Raw genomic sequence first — 21,497 nt, 5'->3', positions numbered from 1 at the left:
CACCGCATAATTTAGTGCATGTCGGAAAATGCGGCACGGAACTACTCTGCTTTATAAAGTACTAGCTGAAACCCGTGACTTTGTACGCGTGGATTGAACATGAAGCGGCGTATGTCACTCTCCAGCTCTTCAACTACCTAAGTAGGTACTAGGTAGCTAATAATATATTATCCAGGTTAAAACATTACGTCGATACGTCGATCCTTAACTCCGTTTATAAAGGATTTTAGTCCTTACTAGCTGCCCTGGCGAACTTCGTTTCGCCTAATAGTCGATTCAAATTTTTTAAATTTTTCTCTCCGTAAGAACCATCCTCGTACTTCAAGGAATATTATAAAAAAAGAATTAGCGAAATCGGTTCAGCGGTTCTCGAGATTTGCGATGACCAACACATTTAGTGATTCATTTTTATAATATCATCGAGAAGAAGAAGAAGAAGAAGATTACAAAGGTACGCACTTTTGAAATGACAGCTGTTGACACATAGAGCTAAAACGGCGAGTGAGTTCTCATTTTGTACGGACCAGGGTTGTTGCGGATGCTAATATATTGACATCCACGGATGCGGACGCGGATTATTATAAGTTTACATCCGGGGATGTGGATGTCTGATTTAATGAGAATGTTCCGCATTTGCGGATGCGGATACGAATATCCGTAACACCCCTGTTGGCTACCATTGTACACTTTTTTATTGGTCAGTGAGCCAACGAAGATATCAACTAGCAAACACGCGCGCTGTACGCGCCACACTGGCCCTACCCACTTTCTTTGCAGGCCGTTACTTGTTGCAAATATGAAGCCGTATCCGTAAAAGCTCCGCAATAATTGATGCGGGTGTCTGAATAAATACGGATGTTCCGCATTTGCGGAAACGGATGCGAATATCCGTAACACCCCTGGTACGGACTCTAGATAGTAGACAACAGCAGCTACCTCGATATTAGGTACTTAGTTAAAGTATATAGAGGAACGCAAGTAGGGCAAATCGTTGGGCTTTGTTCCCGGGAAATCAAGCTCGAGAAAACTCGAGAAATCATATTTGAGTCTATGAAATTATAAAATAAAACGATTTGCGTTTGCCGTTTGTTTTAAATGCAAAAATTTCATTTGATATTTTTTTTCTAATTACCTAACATGCCAAAAATGGTGCTGTGATTGTAATTTAATTATAAGTTAGGATAAGGTTAACGTTTTCATGTTGAAATTTTTGTTTATTGTTTGTTTTGTTTAAAAGAAAGAAGCTAGAAGTTTTAAGTTGATTTTTTTTCTTTTTAATGCTGTGCTTGTGCTGTAATTGTATATATGTATAAGTCACAAATGTCAGAATAGCTTATTTTTTTAGTTTTCTTTAAGAAAAAGAAGCTAATTATGTTGAGGACTGTCAATAAAAGTCTTATAATTATTTTGGTACTTTTATTTGAGAGGAAACCACTGAATTTGTTGATTAATCGCATTATTGGAACCGAAGAATATGCAAATCCGTACGTAAATGTAAATTTCTCGACAACCCGAGAAGACCCGAGAAATTAGCCTCGAGAATTCTCGAGACCCGAGAAATTGATAAGCTCGAGAAATCATGAACCCTAAACGCAAGTTAATCAATAGTTTGAACAACAGCTAAACTTAGTTTCGCATAGTTTGGGAGCCGCTGGTTTACTAGTTTCCGCATACAATATGATCAAGGGAACGAGATTTTAACTAGGTTTTACAGTCATTTTCAGATGTTAGTAATAGTGCAGATACAAGTGAGCCCTTGACTGCATTCACCTGGTGGTAAGTGATAGAAGTCTAAGATGGTATCGGGCTAACCTGGAAGGGGTATTCTAGGCAAGCACACTCCTCAGCTGCATCATCACTTGCCAGCAGGTTGGATATTATCAGCCAAGCGCTAGTTTATACTTAAACTAGCTTATGCTCGCGACTTCGTCCGCGTGGACTACACAAATTTCAAACCGCTATTTCACCCCCTTAGGGGTTGAATTTTCAAAAATCCTTTCTTAGCGGATGCCTACGTCACAATAGCTACCTGCATTCCAAATTTCAGCCCGATCCGTCCAGTAGTTTGAGCTGTACGTTGATAGATTAGTCAGTCAGTCAGTCAGTCAGTCAGTCAGTCACCTTTTCATTTTATATATTTAGATTTTAAAAAACTGAACTAGCTCTATAATTATTATACCAGTAGACAACATCTGCTACCTCATTATTAGATAGTTAAGTTATCTAGTGGAACGCAAGTTAAACAATACTTTGAACAACTGAACTTAGTCTCACACAGTTTGGGAGCCGCTTTTGTTGAAGCTTGTTATACTCTGCAATCTACAATAATAATATAATGCTTTGTAGTCAGTTAAATATGTAGTTTTTATGAATCTACTTAACTACCTGTTTTGACTACAAAAACAAAGCATTTGTTTACTTCTCTAGTGCAGATCTTTTTGAGCGCCGTATTGCTCATTGCTGAGGTTCGTTACCCTTGCCATTAATCACGTAATGGTAGGAGATTGCTTGGGATACTACTTACTTTTCTGGCGTAGTTTTTTTTTTAATTTATAGACTAGCGCTTGGCTGAAGTCAGACTTGGTGGCAAGTTATGATGCAGACTAAGATGGAGCGCGCTTGCCTAGAAGATGCCTAAATATTCTTGACTTGAAGGTACCCATATTATAATTTGAGGGGAAAACTGATGCTGGAAGGACGTTCCATATCTTAGCTTATGAGAATATAATCTTGGTATTGAGAATAGTAATAAGCTGTGATAGCCTAGTCGGTAGGACGTCCGCCTTCTGATCGGAGGTCGGGGGTTCGATCCCGGGCACGCACCTCTAACTTTTCGGAGTTATTTGCGTTTTAAATAATTAAATATCACTTGCTTTAACGGTGAAGGAAAACATCTTGAAGAAACCTGCATGCCTGAGAGTTCTCCATAATGTTCTCAAAGGTGTGTGAAGTCTACCAATCCGCACATGGCCTGCGTGCTACACTATGGCCAAAACCCTTCTCACTATGAGAGGAGACCCGTGCTCTGTAGTGAGCCGGTAATGGGTTGATCATGATGATGATTGAGAATTGCAAACTCTCTGTAAGCGAATATAGGTACTAAAGCCTTTAAGACGAATCATGTTTACCTTAATAATATGCACACACAAACATACACACACCACGTTCATAATGAGGGTAATGTTGATAAATATAGCATAATCCTTCCCTTGCCGGCTAAGCCGCCTGTCATCCATGTCAAAGGGGACTGCGAGCTCGAAATATACATGTATTATGTATAATAACTCACATACTATTATATTATACAAATTCTGAGCTCTGTATAAGATTATGGTCGTGATAATTCAACGTATTAGAGATTACCTCTTCTAGCTACATAAGGGTTTTTTGTTATTGCAAAGAATCAGCCTAGCTGTTCAATACGGAAATACATTGTGGTTAAAATAGTTTAGATTAGATGTTCGTGTTGTTTTGAATCCTTGTCTCGTACGCGCCTCGTACGTGACACGGCTCGTGCCCGCCACGTGCTGGCATAAATCATCCCCTAAGGGTTCCCTTTTCTCTGAATATACGGAACCCTAAAAAAAGACAATTAGGTAGGTATTTATCTACTTTTTAGGGTTCCGTACCTCAAAAGGAAAAACGGAATCCTTTTAGGATCACTTTGTTGTCTGTATGTCTGTCTGTCTGTCTGTCTGTCAAAAACCTACAGGCTACTTCCCGTTGACCTAGAATCATGAAATTTGGTAGGTAGGTAGGTCTTATGTCTGACATTCGGGGGAAAATCTGAAAACCGTGAATTTGTGGTTATATCACACAAAAAATATTAAATTGTGGTCATAAACTAATATTAGTATTTTCAATTTTCGAAGTAAGATAACTATATCAAGTGGGGTATCATATGAAGGGGCTTCACTTGTGCATTCTAAAACAGATTTTTATTTATTTTAATGCATCATAGTTTTTGAATTATCGGGCAAAATGTCGAAAAAATACGACTGTAGTACGGAACCCTCAGTGCGCGAGCCTGACTCGCACTTGGCCAGTTTTTTTGTAGTTGTGGATTGTGGGTATACGAGTACATTCACAATATGATAAATGCAACATAATCCTCTTATATCATGTAATCTGCTTGTCAGCTGTGTCAAAGAGGATTGCTAGAAAAACATTCACAATACATACTGAGTTAAATACATATAGAGAGAACGACGCTCTTAATATTTTTGGGGTTTTTATATACATAATAATATAACACGAGTGTACAACTTATTTTAGGCATCGGTGGCTTAACCTAATTTTGGTTGTAATTTTGGTGAAACAATAAATTATTTATTTAATTATTTAATATATCTCTATGTATAAAAATGAATAGCTGAATGTGTTGCTGAACAGCTTTTTCTCGAGAACAGCTGAACCGATTTCGCTAATTAATTTTTTATAATATTCCTTGAAGTACGAGGATGGTTCTTACGGAAAGAAAAATTTAAAAATTCCTAAAAAAGAATCGACTGTTAGGCGGAACGAAGTTCGCCGGGGCAGCTAGTATATAAAATCTAAATATATAAAAGGAAAAGGTGACTGACTGACTGACTGATCTATCAACGCACAGCTTAAACTACTGGACGGATCGGTCTGAAATTTGGCATGCAGATAGCTATTATGACGTAGGCATCCGCTAAGAAAGGATTTTGGAAAATTCAACTCCTAAGGGGATGAAATAGAGGTTTAAAATTAGTGTGGTCCACGCGGACGAAGTAGCGAGCATAAGCTAGTAACAAATAAATCGGTTCATAAAACAGCCTACTTACTGACATAGTCATTAACAATTAATTTAATTACTAACAAAATAGATGTACCTAATATCTGAAATAAAGATACTTATTATTACATAATATATATAAATGGATTGTGTACAATAGAAGTACATAATTTTACTTAAAATCATCTTAAGAAAATATATACCAAAGTCCTTAATTGAATTAAGAGAAGCGAGTGCCAAAACTTTTGTTAATTTGACAGAAGATATTAGCCAAATAGAAATTACCAGTGGAAAAGCGGAGCGTAGCGTCAGAGTGAACTAGAGTGAGGGAACTCTCGGTTTGATCCTGAATAGACAATATGACAGATGTTAGGCTATTTTGAAGTAAAATCATAGGAAAATTTGACTACATTAGGGCTACTACTGGTAGTAAGATTGGTAGTATCTCGGGTAATAAACGATACCTACCCAGTAGATGGTTTCTAAACTAAAAAAAACCGGCCAAGTGCGAGTCAGGCTCGCGCAATGAGGGTTCCGTACTACAGTCGTATTTTTTCGACATTTTGCACGATAATTCAAAAACTATGATGCATAAAAATAAATAAAAATCTGTTTTAGAATGTACAGGTGAAGACCTTTCATATGATACCCCACTTGATATAGTCACTCACTTCGAAAGTTGAAAATACTAATTATTAGTTCATGGCCACAATTTAATTTTTTTTGTGTGATCTAACCCTAAATTCACGATTTTCAGATTTTTCCCCAAATGTCAGCTATAAGATCTACCTACCTGCCAAATTTCATGGTTCTAGGTCAACGGGAAGTACCCTGTAGGTTTCTTGACAGACAGACGGACAGACAGACAGACAGACAGACAGACAGACAGACAGACAGACAGACAGACAGACAGACAGACAACAAAGTGATCCTATAAGGGTTCCGCTTTTCCTTTTGAGGTACGGAACCCTAAAAACAACCATTTTATGGCATCAACAGGAAAACGTTTAAAATTTTAATTTTTAAAGGAAAGTGTTTTTTTTTTCACTCAACGTAGAGCTCCATCAAATACTGTAGTACAGCATAAAGTTCACGTTAATTTAATTTCGATCGAAAAATAATGCCTTTGCCCGATAAATAATTTAAAAATCGTGGGTGGTCGGAAATCTGTGGTTGACGCGGCACTTAATAATAATGATATTGGACACGCTACCTACACTGTGGCTATTAACTCGTAAAAATTTGTAAAGGCGCGGCTGTATGGTTACAGACTAGGCACAGTACCTGTAGTACAAGATTTTACGTCTCACCAAACCAAACCAAATTCGAGAGTCGAAATACTTCCGCGTTACAGTAAAATGGACCTAAACAGCCTTGAATTGAAGTCAAATATTCAATGCCACTGATTTTAATTTCGCAATGTTTCCGCTTGGAGCGCTGGTTGTAGAAGTGTAGACAAACTCGAGCTTTAAAACAAGGCATTTAAGATCCAGTTTATTGTAACGCGGAAGTATTTCGACTCTCGAATTTGGTTTAGTTTGGTGAGACGTAAAATCTTGTACTACGGGCACAGTTATCAATTTTCACTTGCAACGGAATTTAGGAACATGCTGCTCGATTACGGTAGAATGGACACCTACAATGTCACGATCGCAATCACCTCTGATTGGTTGACGCTCGCTCACTATTGGCTACAATGCATTGTTGCAACAAGAATCGCACAAATTCAGCCAATCAGAACAATTGAGATTGTAATAATGATTGATGTTATACAAAATCGACCTACTAACTCTATTATTACGACATAATAATAAATATAATTAATTATTTTTTATTGATTAGTTGATAACCGCGTGGGAACTCTTTAATTTTCCGGGATAAAAGTAGTACATATATGTCCTTCTCCAGGATGTTTTTATTACAGAAATTTAAATTTGCCAGCTAAGTGGTGAGGAAGGATGGTATATATTACAAACGATAATTTTCTCTGCGAATTTTTCGTGACTCACTAATGTAAAGTCCTCAGAATAAGTAATGTGCATCTGCATAAAACTACATTTTTACAAAATTTACAATTTAAAATAGGAAGCTTTAGCATAAACGCAATAATAAGTCACACGTCCAGTATGAAAAATGCCTTATAAATATAAATTAAAAATTACTTGTTGACGGTTATATGTTTGACGAACGATAATAATTTTATATTATGACCTAGTATTTTGCAGGTACTAACTGAGTACCTAACACGGTCATTACAGCTAAAGTGATCGCATACTGCGTGTGACCAAGAAGCGCAAGTGGCAAAAATAGATGTGTTCTAGGCAGACGCACTCCAACCACTCAGTGCACCAACATAGATCTTTCATGCAAATTACTTGAAAAATGGCGAACTTTCATACAAACTTTCATCTCTTATCTAACCCCCTAGGTAGTAGAATTTTCAAAAATCGTGAAACGCGTAAGTACTTTTTTTATTTTTAATGGAATCTTTAAATACCAATTTTCATCGATGTAACATCAAAAATAACGGACTATCAAACCCTCTTAGGGGTGGAATTTCAAAAAATCCTTTCTTTGTTGATACCTGCTCTTTACAAAGAACACACCTTCAAAATTGACTCTAGACCAGCGGTTTAGACTGTGCGTTGATATATAAGTAAGTCAGTCAGTCAGGACTTTGAATTTTACATATAAAAAAAGAAGATTATGAATGAAAAAAAATACACCCCTTTCAGCTGTATGCGATCTCTTTATTATAACAGTGTTTTTATTTTAGAATGGGCTTTCCGTGATTTATGTTTCTAATTTGCATACCTGTTAATTGGCTTTATCAGCCAGTAACGTTTGCTTTCACGTCATAAAAGCCTTTCATCATCATCATCATGATCAATCCATTACCGGCCCACTACTGAACACGGGTCTCCTCTCAGAGCTATAGTCTGCGACGCTGGCCCACTGCGGATTGGCAGACTTCACATGCTTTTGCGAATATGGAGAACTCTCAGGCATGCAGGTTTTCTCACGATGTTTTCTTTCACCGTTAAAGCAAGTAAAAACTAAACTAAATTAATAGGTCTAAATCTAGTGCTATCCTTTTCCGCAAGCTAAATTATGAGAGGGATAGCAATAGATTTAGACGTGCCATTTTAGTTTAGTTTAGAAATTGTGTACAACGGAATTAGCCACGACGACTCCACTAATTATACTAGGGTTATATTCTAATTTTAACCATAGTCTCAAGAGACTTGAGACTCTTCACTCTAGTATAGCTGATAAACTTAAAAATATTATTAAATGTAAAGTAAGTAAATGACGTCATTATTAATTAAAGTGTGACATATAGGCAGCATATGCCATATAGGTTAATTTAAGGAAGTCCGAAGCGAGCTGCGCCGCCTGCGACTTCGGAGTCCAAACTCCAAAGTCGCCGCTCGCACCGCCTGTTATTTTAATTTATAAGCCCTACGATCGTAGAGCATCAAAAATTGTAAAGACTCATTTAAGTGTTCCCCTCCACGGAAATCTTTAGTAAAAGGCGAAAGATTTATGCGTTTTGAAGGGAAACCAGAGTGTCATTACATTGTTATGGGCAAACAATTATATATATTTTGTAGGCATAACGATACCTTGCACATTTACAGACCAGCGCCATCTAGTTTACGCTTTAGTAACTGTCACTATAAGTATTTTTATTCAATGGCCTGTTAGGCATTTCAGTAATGTCTGTAAAAGCATTCAGAGCATTAAATAAATTTATAATGAAATCGTACGGATTAATGATCAATTTTATTATAATCTGTCACTAATAGCAGAATTTAGTAGGTACTAGCTTATGCCCGCGACTTCGTCCGCGTGGACTACACAAATTTTAAACCCCTATTTTACACCCTTAGGTTTGATCTTTAACTATGAGATTTTAACATGAACTTAATAAAATATGTCATACTGCTAATTGCAAAAATATTAACTAAGTACAAAACTTCTTTATAGACACTTCAAAACTGACAGACTTTCATACAAACTTCAAACCCCTATTTTACCCCTTTAGGGTTGAATTTTGAAAAATCCTTTCTTAGCGGACGCCTACGTTATAATAGCTATCTGCATGCCGAATTTCAGCGTGATCCGTCCAGTAGTTTGAGCTGTGCGTTGATAGATCAGTCAGTCAGTCAGTCAGTCACCTTTTCCTTTTATATATATAGATAAAGTGTATTTTTTTGCTTTTTGTCTATACCTACCTACCTAACTACAATTACAAAATCACTTTTTATTATTTCGATAATATTTGGCAGTTGATGTGTGTATTAATGATAAGATTATACTTAAGTATTGCCTATAATAATACAATCCATGAACTGAGTGCTCTTCGGACTAAATCTCCTTCACGCCAGCTATTGCACGTTCAAGAATTAAAAGATACAATATTATTAGTCGGCGGCCATTTCAAAATAATCCCGTTGATAGCGGATTAAGGTTCTTTGGGTCTTCAAGTATTTAGCTAAAGCTTAATAAAATCAGCGATATCATAAGCAATTGCCCATATTTATTCACGAATACAGGCGTAAATAAAAAGACCATAAAAAGTATTTACTTGCCTTTATCAAAAACAACGATTAATCTCTAAATTATGTCATTATTTTTGAAAAATTATTATTGGAATCGACCGTGCATGTCATTAGATGAGTCTGTATTCGTAATTCGAGCTAGAGTATTTTGTTTCAAATGAATAAGGACACTTTTTTTTAACGACCGTTGTTGGCGCGAAATCGGCGTTGCGTGTCCGTTCACGATAAAATATCAAATATTTCTGATCGTTTGGTATACTTAACTAAATTTGACAGAACTTTGAGTTACGTCACTGTTCTCGTAAGCCACCGAAATCTTAATTTATACTGGCTTTTTCACAAATTTTTTTTAAATAATTTGTGGTCTCGAGAATAACCAGGTATATGTCTGAAGCTCCCTTTAGATGACAGTTTTTTTTATTATTTCAATAAAAGTTCTAAAATATTTTTAAGTGTTTTGATACCACGATAAATTTGCCTTTGACCAGTAAAATCAAACACTCAATAAATCATTAACGTATTGCGGTATGTAATAAAATATTTATAAAAAAACTTTAAACTTAAACGCCATTCTCTAAAATCAATAATTTTGAGTTCTGTCACTATTCTCGCAAGCCAGCGAATTATAACACAAAACAATATTAAACTAAGTAAACGTAGGTAATATATAAACCTTCCTCTTGAATCGCTCTATCCATTTATGAAAACAGCATTAAAATCCGTTGAGTAGGGACAGACGGTGGGAAGCGACTTTGTTTTACATTAGGTATACGAGATTTAATCTTTCCTTGTTACACCTGGTACCCTGAAATTACCATAGCAGTCCTATTATTATCTCTACTGTCAAGAGCTTGCTTTTCGGTTAAACATTTTCAAAAAACATTTACAAAGCCCTTTGTATCGGAAGCGTCTTGCGATTCGATTACCTGTCCAACCATCACACCTAAACACGATAACATCTTTCATGCTAATATAAACTCTATGATACAAGCATTAAGATTTCATTTTTGTTGCAGTAATCAATGATTCCCTCTTTGCCATTTCCAGCATAAACTGGTTATGCCAAAATATATTTTGTGACTCAGTAGATAAGTTGTAAATTCGCTTGCATCTTCAATTATTACTTCTGTATGGGTTCCAGTACTTGTTTCCTCAATTGATCGTCGATACGGCTGCTTGAATGTATTTTGAGTTATTGAAACGATTATTGTATATTTATCACCTTCTATAGAAATTTCCGGTACCTATAGTAGATAGATTAATATATCAATCGAATAAAAATAAATGTTCCAAAATGGCTTCCTCTCTCATCTCTGTCAATATTCAATATGAAAATATAAATTTTTTTGGTACCGTAGAAGCAAATACGACCAAATCGATAAGGCTGCTGTTCGCGCGATGTTACTTTCAGACCTCTAGCCATTTTTTTTACTTATATTGATAATAGTTAATTGTTTATACTTCCTTACTTAAATATAAGTATTATAATATTATTAAATTATAACTTACTTGTAATAAGTAACTTAACACTTAAAAATACACTTTTGTATTTTATGAATCAGAGCAATTAAATCTATGTGTACTTTATCTAAGGCCTACCCGCAAAAAAATAAAATCAGGGGTGGAAAGCCCTAACGGAGACTTATGTCCACGAAGTAGGTAGGTACCTAGGTAACTTAGTTGTAGAATAAAATAATTATAGAGTGATTAAATATGACATCATATAATTACGTTGAAACGACGCTAGAAAATTATGATAAAGATGTATCAACCAATAGTCGTCCCAATAATTGCAATAGTCGAAAATCCTCTATTTACGGAAGAACGACAAAATAATACAACGTTTCAATTTGTTAAAAAAAAACTGGCAACCGTGCAAACAAAATAACAGTTCAATTTGAAATTGGAACGGTCTTCTAAAAAATCGCACTGTCATCTCACACAGTTACAACGAAACTGAAACAAAAGTTGAAATTCTAAAATTGTTAGTAATAAATTGTTGGGAAATTTTCGCTTGCTCAGTCAACTGGTCGGTCCGCAGTTCCGGATTTCGGGTCAAATTGTTAACTGAAAAAGAAATAAGTGAACTATGACTGAACTTTGTTATAACGCCCCTAGAATTTCTGAATTTACGGAATGGTTGGGTTAATGCTATTATTCGGACTACAAAAATATTATTTAACTTCAGGTAAGCAAAGCTTCCAAAACGCAAGTAGCTGACTTTGGCCTTGCAGCCGCTTCACTCAAATTGGATTGGGCATTTCATATGTGCCGTATGCCAGATGACTTATGGGCAAAATCTGCTTCGTTCTGGACTCCCCAGAATCATCAACGCCAGCGTGGTAGGCCGAGGCGACGTTGGCGTGATGAATTTGATAAGTTTGCGCTTACGTGGCCTGAAGAGGCACGGAATAGGAAATGGTGGAAGGATCGGAGGGAGGCCTTTGCCCAGACGTGGGATAGTACAGGCTAATTTAGAATTAGAAGCAAAGCTTATACAAGTGTATTTAAAAAGTAAAGTCACACAGAATTGAGAAAAGAGAAAAAATGGTCAAATAAAATAAAATATGCATGAACTAGATAGAAGTAATGGTTATAAAATCTGACCCAAATCTATTTAAAGTGGGTCATACAAATAATAATATATTATTTAGAGGAGCGGTCACACCGGCCCACCCTATTTCACCCCTCGCTTCCTTATTTGTGAAGGTACTGCTGCAGTATGATTTTGGATAAAGAAGAGGGGAAAAATACAATTTTTACAAAACAAATAGGTCAAATGAAATCAGAGAAATGGATATTTAGTTTTCTGAAACGAAAATCTGATGGTTTCAATGCTAATAAAAATCTTATGTATTTTTGAAGTTCACTAGGGGCCCGATTGCGGTAAAATGACAGCCACAATGTCACAATCACCTCTGTATATCGCTGATTGGTTGATGCTCATTCACTATTGGTTACAATGTATTATTGCAACAAGAATACCATAAATTCAGCTAATCACCACAATTGCGATTTTAATAATGATTGATGCAGGTTTCCCAGAATCGATTGTCAGGTTCTTAAACAATAATAATATAATATAGTGGGTGACGCTGAAATTATTAAAGTTGAGAATTGAGCAAAGTAAGCGGTTATAAAAATTTGTAATCTAAAATAACGAATAAAACAAGATAAATGTAGCAGAGACAACTCATAGACAAGTGACCAATTATTGTCAATGTCGTACGTAGGTGTCACCTGTCATGTGTCAACGTCAATTGATAGACTTTCACTTGTAAGACTTGGCCAGAGCCGTGCACACTAGCTCATTGTATTAATATTAATTACTAAGTTAATCCGAGTGGAAATATTAAAATAAACCCTGATAATTTAAAGAAACATTATTTTATTTAACACAACGTTACATGGCGCAGCCGTTTTCGAACAAAACATCAGATTAAAACGGATTACAAGTTTGGACTGAACAAAGACAATGGCTGACGGGGCAACGACTACGATGCAAGGTGACATGTGTGGTGTCGAATTTAAGATGCCGCGAGGAATAGATCTGGAAGATTTGGATACGTGCTGGCAGCAGTGGCAAAAATTCAAGGATTCGTTTAAGATATTTATGCTGGCGGCGGGTTTTGAGAAGTTGTCTGAACCAAGAAAAGCAGCATTATTATTAAATTGCATTGGATCTTCAGCCCTGGAACTATACCTCAACGTATTAAAAAAAGAAGATAAACCGAAATTAGAGGAAGTTATCAAGTTATTCGACGAATATTTCAAGCCGAAAAGTAATGAAGTAATGGCAAGTTACAATTTTAATAGAAGAGTACAACAAGACGGAGAAAATTTTGACACATTTTACTCAGACTTAAGAAAACTGGCAGACAGCTGTAACTTTGGTCAACAAAAGGACAGGATGTTACGGGACAGACTCGTCATCGGCGTGAAACAGACACGAGTGCAACAAAAATTATTAGAAATTAAGGACCTCACACTGGACAAGGCACTGGACATATGTCGATCAGCGGAGCTGTCCAGTCAGCAACTTATGGTGCTACACAGCTCGGAGGTGAAAGCGGTGGCAGCAGCAAGCACAACCCGGCAGCTGACTACCCCGGCGAGCAACAATAGCAAAGCTAAGTATAGTAGGCCCCATAATAATAGTAATACTAAGAAAAATTGTCAAAATAATTATAAAAATAACTTGAATAAAAACAATTATCAGTGTAAAAAGTGTAATAAGGTACATGGTCCTAGGCAGTGTCCAGCCTTTGGAAAAACTTGTTTAAAATGTGGAAAATTAAATCATTTTAGTGTAGGATGTATGTCTAAGATGATGTCATGATGTCTATAGATATCATGGACTTTAGAAGGAAAAGTTATTTAGTAGTATATGACTATTATTCTAAATGGTTAGAGATAAAATACATATCCAGTAAAACTGCTACAAGTGTAATTAATACATTAAAAGATATTTTTAGTACTCATGGAATACCTGCAGAAATAATATCTGACCATGTTCCATTTGATTCGAGGGAATGTAAAGAGTTTGCACATAATTGGGGATTTAAATTTACTTATACTAGTCCAAGATATGCCCAAGCGAATGGTATGGCTGAACGAGGGGTACAAATTGCGAAGAAAATGCTAACAAAATGCCACGAAGATAGAACTGATGTAAGGCTAGCATTATTACAATATCGGGCTTCTCCCGTTTCTGGTACAAATTTTTCCCCCAGTCAGCTACTAATGAATAGAAATTTAAAAACTAAGTTGATTGTTAGCTCACAATACCTAACACCTAAGTTAAATCAGAATGTAACTCAACAGTTTAATAATGTACAAACTAGAAATATAAAAAATTATAATAAGACAAGTCGATTTAAAAGTAGGTTTACTGTAGGGCAAAAAGTTTGGTTCAAAAAAGAGCCAAGTAAGAATATTTGGTCAGAAGGCGAAATTGTTAGATATAATGGATATAGAGCATATGTAATAATAGACAAAAATAATGTACAATATACTAGAACCTCGTTTCATATTCGACCGGCGGCGTAGACTTTGTGTTTCAATCAGACAGGCTGTCCATCGCTGGTTGAATGGGTAGTTTAAGAGTCAATAATTGTAGTAAATTTAAGAAGTGTGGCACAATAATATTATAAAATTAATTAAGTAATAATTATGTAAATTGTAAATTTAAAAGGGGATGATTAGTTATGTAAAATTAAAAGGGGATGATATATGTAAGTAATTTTTCAAAATTGTAACTGGATGATTATGTAGATATTTTTTTTAAAAAATAAAAGGGGATGATGTAGCAGAGACAACTCATAGACAAGTGACCAATTATTGTCAATGTCGTACGTAGGTGTCACCTGTCATGTGTCAACGTCAATTGATAGACTTTCACTTGTAAGACTTGGCCAGAGCCGTGCACACTAGCTCATTGTATTAATATTAATTACTAAGTTAATCCGAGTGGAAATATTAAAATAAACCCTGATAATTTAAAGAAACATTATTTTATTTAACACAACGTTACAATAAAAAGGTTTAAAATAGTTTCATCCGAAAGCAATTACTATTACAAATAAAAACACAAAAATTTGTTACTCTATGTGCATAATTTTTTTTAACACATTGCCGATGGAGATTAAAATGCTTCCATTTAAACAATTCTGTCATAAATTAAAAAAATGGTTGCAAGAAAAAAAAATTTATGCAGTGGATGACTTCGTACGACATATTAAGGCTTAATTTCGAGATTTGATTAAGTAATTAATTTCATCAATGTAAGTAATTTATTATTAAGTTAATATTAACATGCACTTAAATAAGACTATTTTAGGTTTTCTCTGACATCATATTTTAAATTATTTTTTTATTTTTTAGTACCTATGTTAATAGTAACTAAATGTGTAACTGACACTATTGTAAAATTGCGCGCCATTGATGGCAGATTGTAATTGGACTTTTATATTTTTAAGACCCTATGTACATACAATTTTGCAATTAATAAACTTATCTTATCTTATCTTATCTAAACAATATTTGAAGATAGTTATAATGTAGATAGTTATCTATAAAATAATAATGTTTTTTGTGTTTTTCAAAATTCACACTAGATGTCGCTGCCCCAGAAAAGTTCAAGGTATCGTTGTGCTCGCTATAAACGTATAATAGTTTGCCCATGTTTAATGCCGAGTATCTCTGGTTTCCCTTCAAAACGCATAAATCTTTCGCCTTTTACTAAAGATTTCCGTGGAGGGGAACACTCAAATGAGTCTTTACAATTTTTGGTGCCCTACGATCGTAGGGCTTATACAAATAAAAATATTACATTTACAGACAGTAAACGATGTAAGTTACATGATACATCATGTAACAAGTCAAATAACAATGTATGTATAGACTAATAATAATAACTGAATCTAGGTAAGTGAGTCGAATAAAACGTTAGGTAAAACGTGAACGATACCTTCGAATTTAGTAATCCGGATATTTATGAAGAATGGACTTAAGTAGACTGGTCTAATAAATATTATTAATCCAGCAGATTTTTTTTTGTGTAAAAAATATAAATAATAAGGTGCTATCTCCACAGACGAGAGAATCGTGGCAATAGTCTCTCCGTGAGACAAGATTTGATACAAACTCTATGGGCCAATCTCCACAGGGCGATACTATCGCGGCGATAGTTTGTATCGAATTTTGGCACACAGCGAGACTATTGAACCAGGTGAAGTTATAAAAACAACAAGTAATAATTTATTGATCACGGAAATTTCAATTGAGTACATTTAAAATACACAGATCGCCATCCTCTAGAAACTGTTGAAGTTTACGTGAGGATGGCGAGTTCGCGTTATACACATTAAAGTAAATCTAAATTTAAAACGAATCTATTACAAACTTTCTAGGGGGTAGGTATCAGATAAGAAAGGATCTAACTAAATTCTCCCCATAAGGGGGTGAAATGGGGGTTGAAAAGTTATATATGAAAGTCCTATGTTTTTGAAGTTAGAGATATGAAAATTGGCATTTAGGCAATCTGGGTAAGTGAGGCCTTTTGCAGCGGGAAAATTTCAGATCTCATGAGAAACCAAAAATTTTACGCGGACGAAGTCGCGGGCAACTGCTAGTCAAATAATAAAATACAAATAAAAACAGCTGTTTAAATAGACTCTAGCAAGTATAGTAGGTAGAAGGAACGTACGTATTCCGTCTAGTAATGTGCCACTAACAATTTCATTACCCTGTGTAAATATCGCAAAGGCCAAGTCTCTTTGAGCTAGCCTGTAACCGGATCGGCAGCTAACGAGAATCGTCTAGGAGCCAAGTCTCGTTTGCATTACGTCGAATCGACTTCTGTAATAAGTACGTAGGGTACCTATTTGAAGCAATCAGAATCCGGAGTCGTAAAGCCAATAAAAACTTATCTTTTTAGAGGTTAAGGCGATATGCGTCCCAAAAGACACATTTCGGATGTTCAAAGAATCAAGTTTTGGCCTCAAAAACTACAAATTTGTTTATATTTTATTTTTAATATTATAAAAATTAAAGATTTAATTTAGTGAATTACGAGAGCCAAAACACGATTGGCACAACTTGGCTGGATACAAAAAATCGCGAAGTTTACCCAAAATACGCATTTTTTACACGACCATTAGGAGAAAAACCAGTTTTATTCGATTGATATAAAACCAATTTCAATAAAATTTCGTATTTACGTTCAACACTTAATACACTAGGGATTACGGTATTGTTTTATAGCAACAAAGCACATAGAATTTTAAATATAAATATTTATAAAAAGCGTGCAACAGCGCTCGGACGGCCCAGACTTTTCCATACATTTCGCCTTTGTGATCCCATTTTGCCTTAAGACGTCCGTCTCCTATTCGAAGGGTGGGCACGTACCTTTACTTTTAAGTAATGCTTCAAGCGACGGTGAAGGAATATTTCATACCTACCTAAGAAGGGAAGTGGCGGGAAACTGCTAGTAATTAATTAAAAAAGAATGAGGAACCCAGGTCACAGAATATTCACATTAAGGCTTTTATACCTAATTACTGTGCTAAATATAAGTACAATTTTTTGGAGCCGTATAATGCAAAGCACCTACTGAAATGTATTACGAAATTCATGTATGCTAATTTATGCATGAGTCGAGTCTCTCAACTGACGTCTGACGTAGCTTCTTGTACCTATACAAGCAAAAAAATTGTGACAAAACTTAGCCGTCATTATTTTGCGTTTAAATGCGTATGAGCATTGAGCAGCTACATTATACTAATATTTGTTTTATAATTCTTATAGTATTTTACCTACACTGCAAGGAAATTTCTAAATAATCCATAGTCATATTATAAATGCGAAATTGTGTCTGTCTGTCTGCTAGCCTTTCACGGCCCATCCATTGGTACAGAGGTATCTTGTATCCTGGGGAAGGACGTAGGCTACTTTTAAACCATAAAATTAAAAAGTGCCGAGGTGATTTTTAAAAAACCTGAATCCACGCGGAGGAAGTTGCGGGCGTCATCTAGTTTTAAATACATATCAAAAATTGCGGACCAGCAGGAATCGAACCCGCGTCTCCTGGGATCGCTGGACGCTCTAACCATTAAGCTACGGCACGAAAAAAAATTGTATTGAACATATTAGATGCCTACGTTCAACTACAAAGTTAGACTACTAAATATCAAATGGCATAAAAGGTCATACGCGAATAGCTTTATATTGCCATTAATCTGGCACACCTACCTGAATACTCACGTGGCATTTACCATAATAGGCCGAATATGAACCTACATATCCTACGTCAGTGACCTACATCTGTATTTATAAAATTTCCTGACTGATTGACTTAAGTATATATCAAAGCACAGCCTAAACCGCTTGTCCTATAGAGACATAAAATTTGGAGGGTGTGTTCTTTGTAAAGAGTAGGTATCCATTAAGAAATAATTTTTCGAAATTCCACCCCTAAGTGGGTCAAATGGGAGTTTGAAATTTATGTAGTCAACGACGGACGAAGTCGCGAGCATAAACTACTAATATTATAAATGCGAAAGTGTGTCTGTTTGTCTGTCTGTCTGTTGGTCTGCTAGCCTTTCACGGCCTATTTGTTCAACCGATTTTGAGGAAATTTGGTACAGAGATAGCTTGCATCCCGGAGAAGGACACAGGCTATTTTTTATCCCGGAAAATCAAAGAATTCCCACGACATTTCTGAAAACCTAAATCCACGCGGACAAAGTAGCGGGTGTCATCTAGTTTATAATAAACCTACTAACAGCAGTTAACAAATAGTAAGAATATTATAAAGTAACTGATTCTTAAGGGTGTAGTTTTGATGAAACTGCCATACCGCTCCAGGTTAGCTCGTTTCCAGCTTAAATCTTTAGTATGTAATAATAAATATTTAGTGTAAAATGAGTATAATATGTTGACATATTATATTTGTCTCAGAATGAATCCGTGAACGTTTCTTCCATCGTAACCGAAAAAAGATTTACTTTCAAAAACCATTGTTTTTTTTCACATAGACTGAGAGCACACGAGTAGCTGAGAGCACTTAAGTATAAATCAATTGTTTGTAATCCACCACTGGCTCGGAACGTTGTAGTGGTGTCAAATACTGTTAAACTTACATAATATAATATCAATAATTGTTATTAAAATTTATTGATAAATAAACACGTTAAAAATATAATACTGACTAAAAAAAAAAAAAAACACGATACCTACCCCACTTGATTTCATCTTACTTTGAAAATTGAAAACACTACTTTCATGAACACATTTCAATTTATTTTTGGTGATGTAACCAAACGAGTCGCAGGGAGCCGCTGGATTCAGGCGCCGCAAGACCGTGACGTGTGGAGTGGAAGTCACTCCAAGAGACTTATGTCCAGCAGTGGACGTCTATCGGTTGATGATGATGATGATGATGATGATGACGTGACCAGAAATTACGGTTTTCAAATTTTACCCCTTGCGTGTGCTATAAAACCTAGGTACCTACCTACCTGATAAATTCATGATTCAAGGTCCATGGGAAGTACCCTGTAGGTTTCTTGACAGACAGACAGACAGACGGACGCACAGACAGACGGACGGACGGACGCACAGACAGACGGACGGATGGACGCACAGACAGACGGACGGACGGACGCACAGACAGACGGACGGACGGACGCACAGACAGACAGACGGACGGACAGACAACGAAGTGAGCAAAATAAACTACACCATCAAATTTTGAGAGAGAGAGAGAGTTGATTACTGTACTGAGTTGTTTTAAATAAATAAATATAAAAAAAAAAAAAAAAAAAAAAAAATTACCCGAAAAAATAAACTAACAAAAAGTCTATGAACGCGCACTATCGTTAATCGAACAGTATCGGTAATAAACAGAAATAACAAAAATTTCGACTATTGTATTATTTATGTATCAAATCAAAGCATCAACAAAAATAACAAAATTATTTAACTTATTTATTAACACTTCGTAGGTATTCGATGGGAACAACAAAATCATTTGATATGCTAAATTTATCATCATATCGATGTGGTGCTATTTAACATTAGTTGACTTGCTATTTTTAACCATATTCAATGCATCGGTATTTTTAGCGCATGACGTAATCGGTCGCAATCGGTAGGTACCTATATTGTCGTCGCGCGCGCGTTTTGCACCGCGCGCCCCCTTCGAAATTTAATTTCCTGGAATCTTCGCGCTACCTGCTTAAGTACCTACTGCAGCTACTTAGAACGTAGGTATAGGTCCTAACTATAATAATTTGTATTTTTTGATTTAATAATATTTTTTTATTTAAAATTGTTAAGTTTTAGTATCGCAGTTAATCAACAAACTTTAATATGTGTTAAATTAACAGGTTAATAAATAAATTGGTCACCTCTAGAACGTTGGTGCTGCAAAGCTCCTGTGCTCAGGGCAGAAATCAATGCAATAGCGATCGGCTAAAAATAGAACCTCCGGGCCTTAATAGAGCCTGTAGCGATACGACGGTCGGGGCTAACGCATTTAACCTATATTTTAGTGGGCCTATAACACAAAATCTATATATATAAAAGGAAAAGGTGACTGACTGACAGACTGACTGAATGACTGACTGACTGACTGACTGATCTATCAACGCACAGCTCAAACTACTGGACGGATCGGGCTGAATTTTGGCATGCAGATAGCTATTATGACGTAGGCATCCGCTAAGAAAGGATTTTTGAAAATTCAACTCCTAAGGGGGTGAAATAGGGTTTTGAAATTTTGTAGTCCACGCGGACGAAGTCGCGAGCATAAGCTAGTCTAAATATATAAAAGGAAAAGGTGACTGACTGACTAACTGACTAACTGACTGATCTATCAACGCACAGCTCAAACTGCTGGACGGATCGGGCTGAAATTTTGCATGCATCTGCATAATAGCTATCTAGCTATTGTGACGTAGGCATCCGCTAAGAAAGGATTTTTGAAAATTTTACTCCTAAGGGGGTGAAATAGGGGTTTGAAATTCATGTAGTCCATGCGGATAAAGTCGCGATCATAAGCTAGTATGATAAACTATGTAGTAATAGTACTATTATATAGTTCTTACAAGCGGTGATATGGTAGTGCTTAAGACGTACATAATATGTGTGTTTTAAGCAATTAAAATATCACTTGTTTTAACGGTGAAAAAAAAAATGTTTTAACGGTAAATTAGCATACATGAATTTCGTGATACATTTCAGTAGGTGCTTTGCATTATACGGCTCCAAAAAATTGTACTTATATTTAGCACAGTAATTAGGTCCTTAACCACAAATTCACGGTTTTCAGATTTTTCGCCTATATGACCTACCTACCTGCCAAATTTCATGATTCTAGGTCAACGGGAAGTACCCTGTAGGTTTCTTGACAGACAGACAGACAGACAGACAGACGACAGACAGACAACAAAGTGATCCTATAAGGGTTCCGTTTTTCCTTTTGAGGCACGGAACCCTAAAAAACGCAACGCGACGCCTCGTCTCTGCCGGTATGCCTTGCGCGTAACAAAGGTAGTCCTGCTCTCTGTTTTTCTTCGTCAAAGTAAACGCATTAGCGTATAAAAACAGAGTTGTTTGAAGAAACTCGCGGGTTCAGTATACTTTGTTATTTGCACGCAATCCTTCAG

General features: G+C 35.9%; 2 protein-coding genes and 2 non-coding genes across 4 annotated transcripts in view; 3 read left to right on the top strand and 1 right to left on the bottom strand.

Annotated features, from left to right (window-relative positions):
* LOC117993926 (cysteine-rich PDZ-binding protein) overlaps positions 1-21,497 on the top strand; it is a 305,498-nt gene that overhangs the window by 196,637 nt on the left and 87,364 nt on the right. The gene's annotated exons all lie outside the window — the stretch shown is intronic.
* Positions 1-21,497, top strand: part of LOC117993927 (sperm surface protein Sp17-like) — a 136,336-nt gene that overhangs the window by 92,585 nt on the left and 22,254 nt on the right. The gene's annotated exons all lie outside the window — the stretch shown is intronic.
* On the bottom strand, positions 8,218-8,332 carry LOC117994030 (U5 spliceosomal RNA). The gene has a single exon (XR_004675303.1). It is a non-coding gene; the product is annotated as a U5 spliceosomal RNA (small nuclear RNA).
* On the top strand, positions 15,521-15,634 carry LOC117994025 (U5 spliceosomal RNA). The gene has a single exon (XR_004675298.1). It is a non-coding gene; the product is annotated as a U5 spliceosomal RNA (small nuclear RNA).

This window comes from Maniola hyperantus, chromosome 25 (assembly GCF_902806685.2).
Source record: "Maniola hyperantus chromosome 25, iAphHyp1.2, whole genome shotgun sequence".
Classification (NCBI taxonomy): domain Eukaryota; kingdom Metazoa; phylum Arthropoda; class Insecta; order Lepidoptera; family Nymphalidae; genus Maniola; species Maniola hyperantus.
The sequence above is the reverse complement of the archived record's forward strand: the minus strand, read 5'-3'. Positions and strand labels throughout refer to the sequence as shown.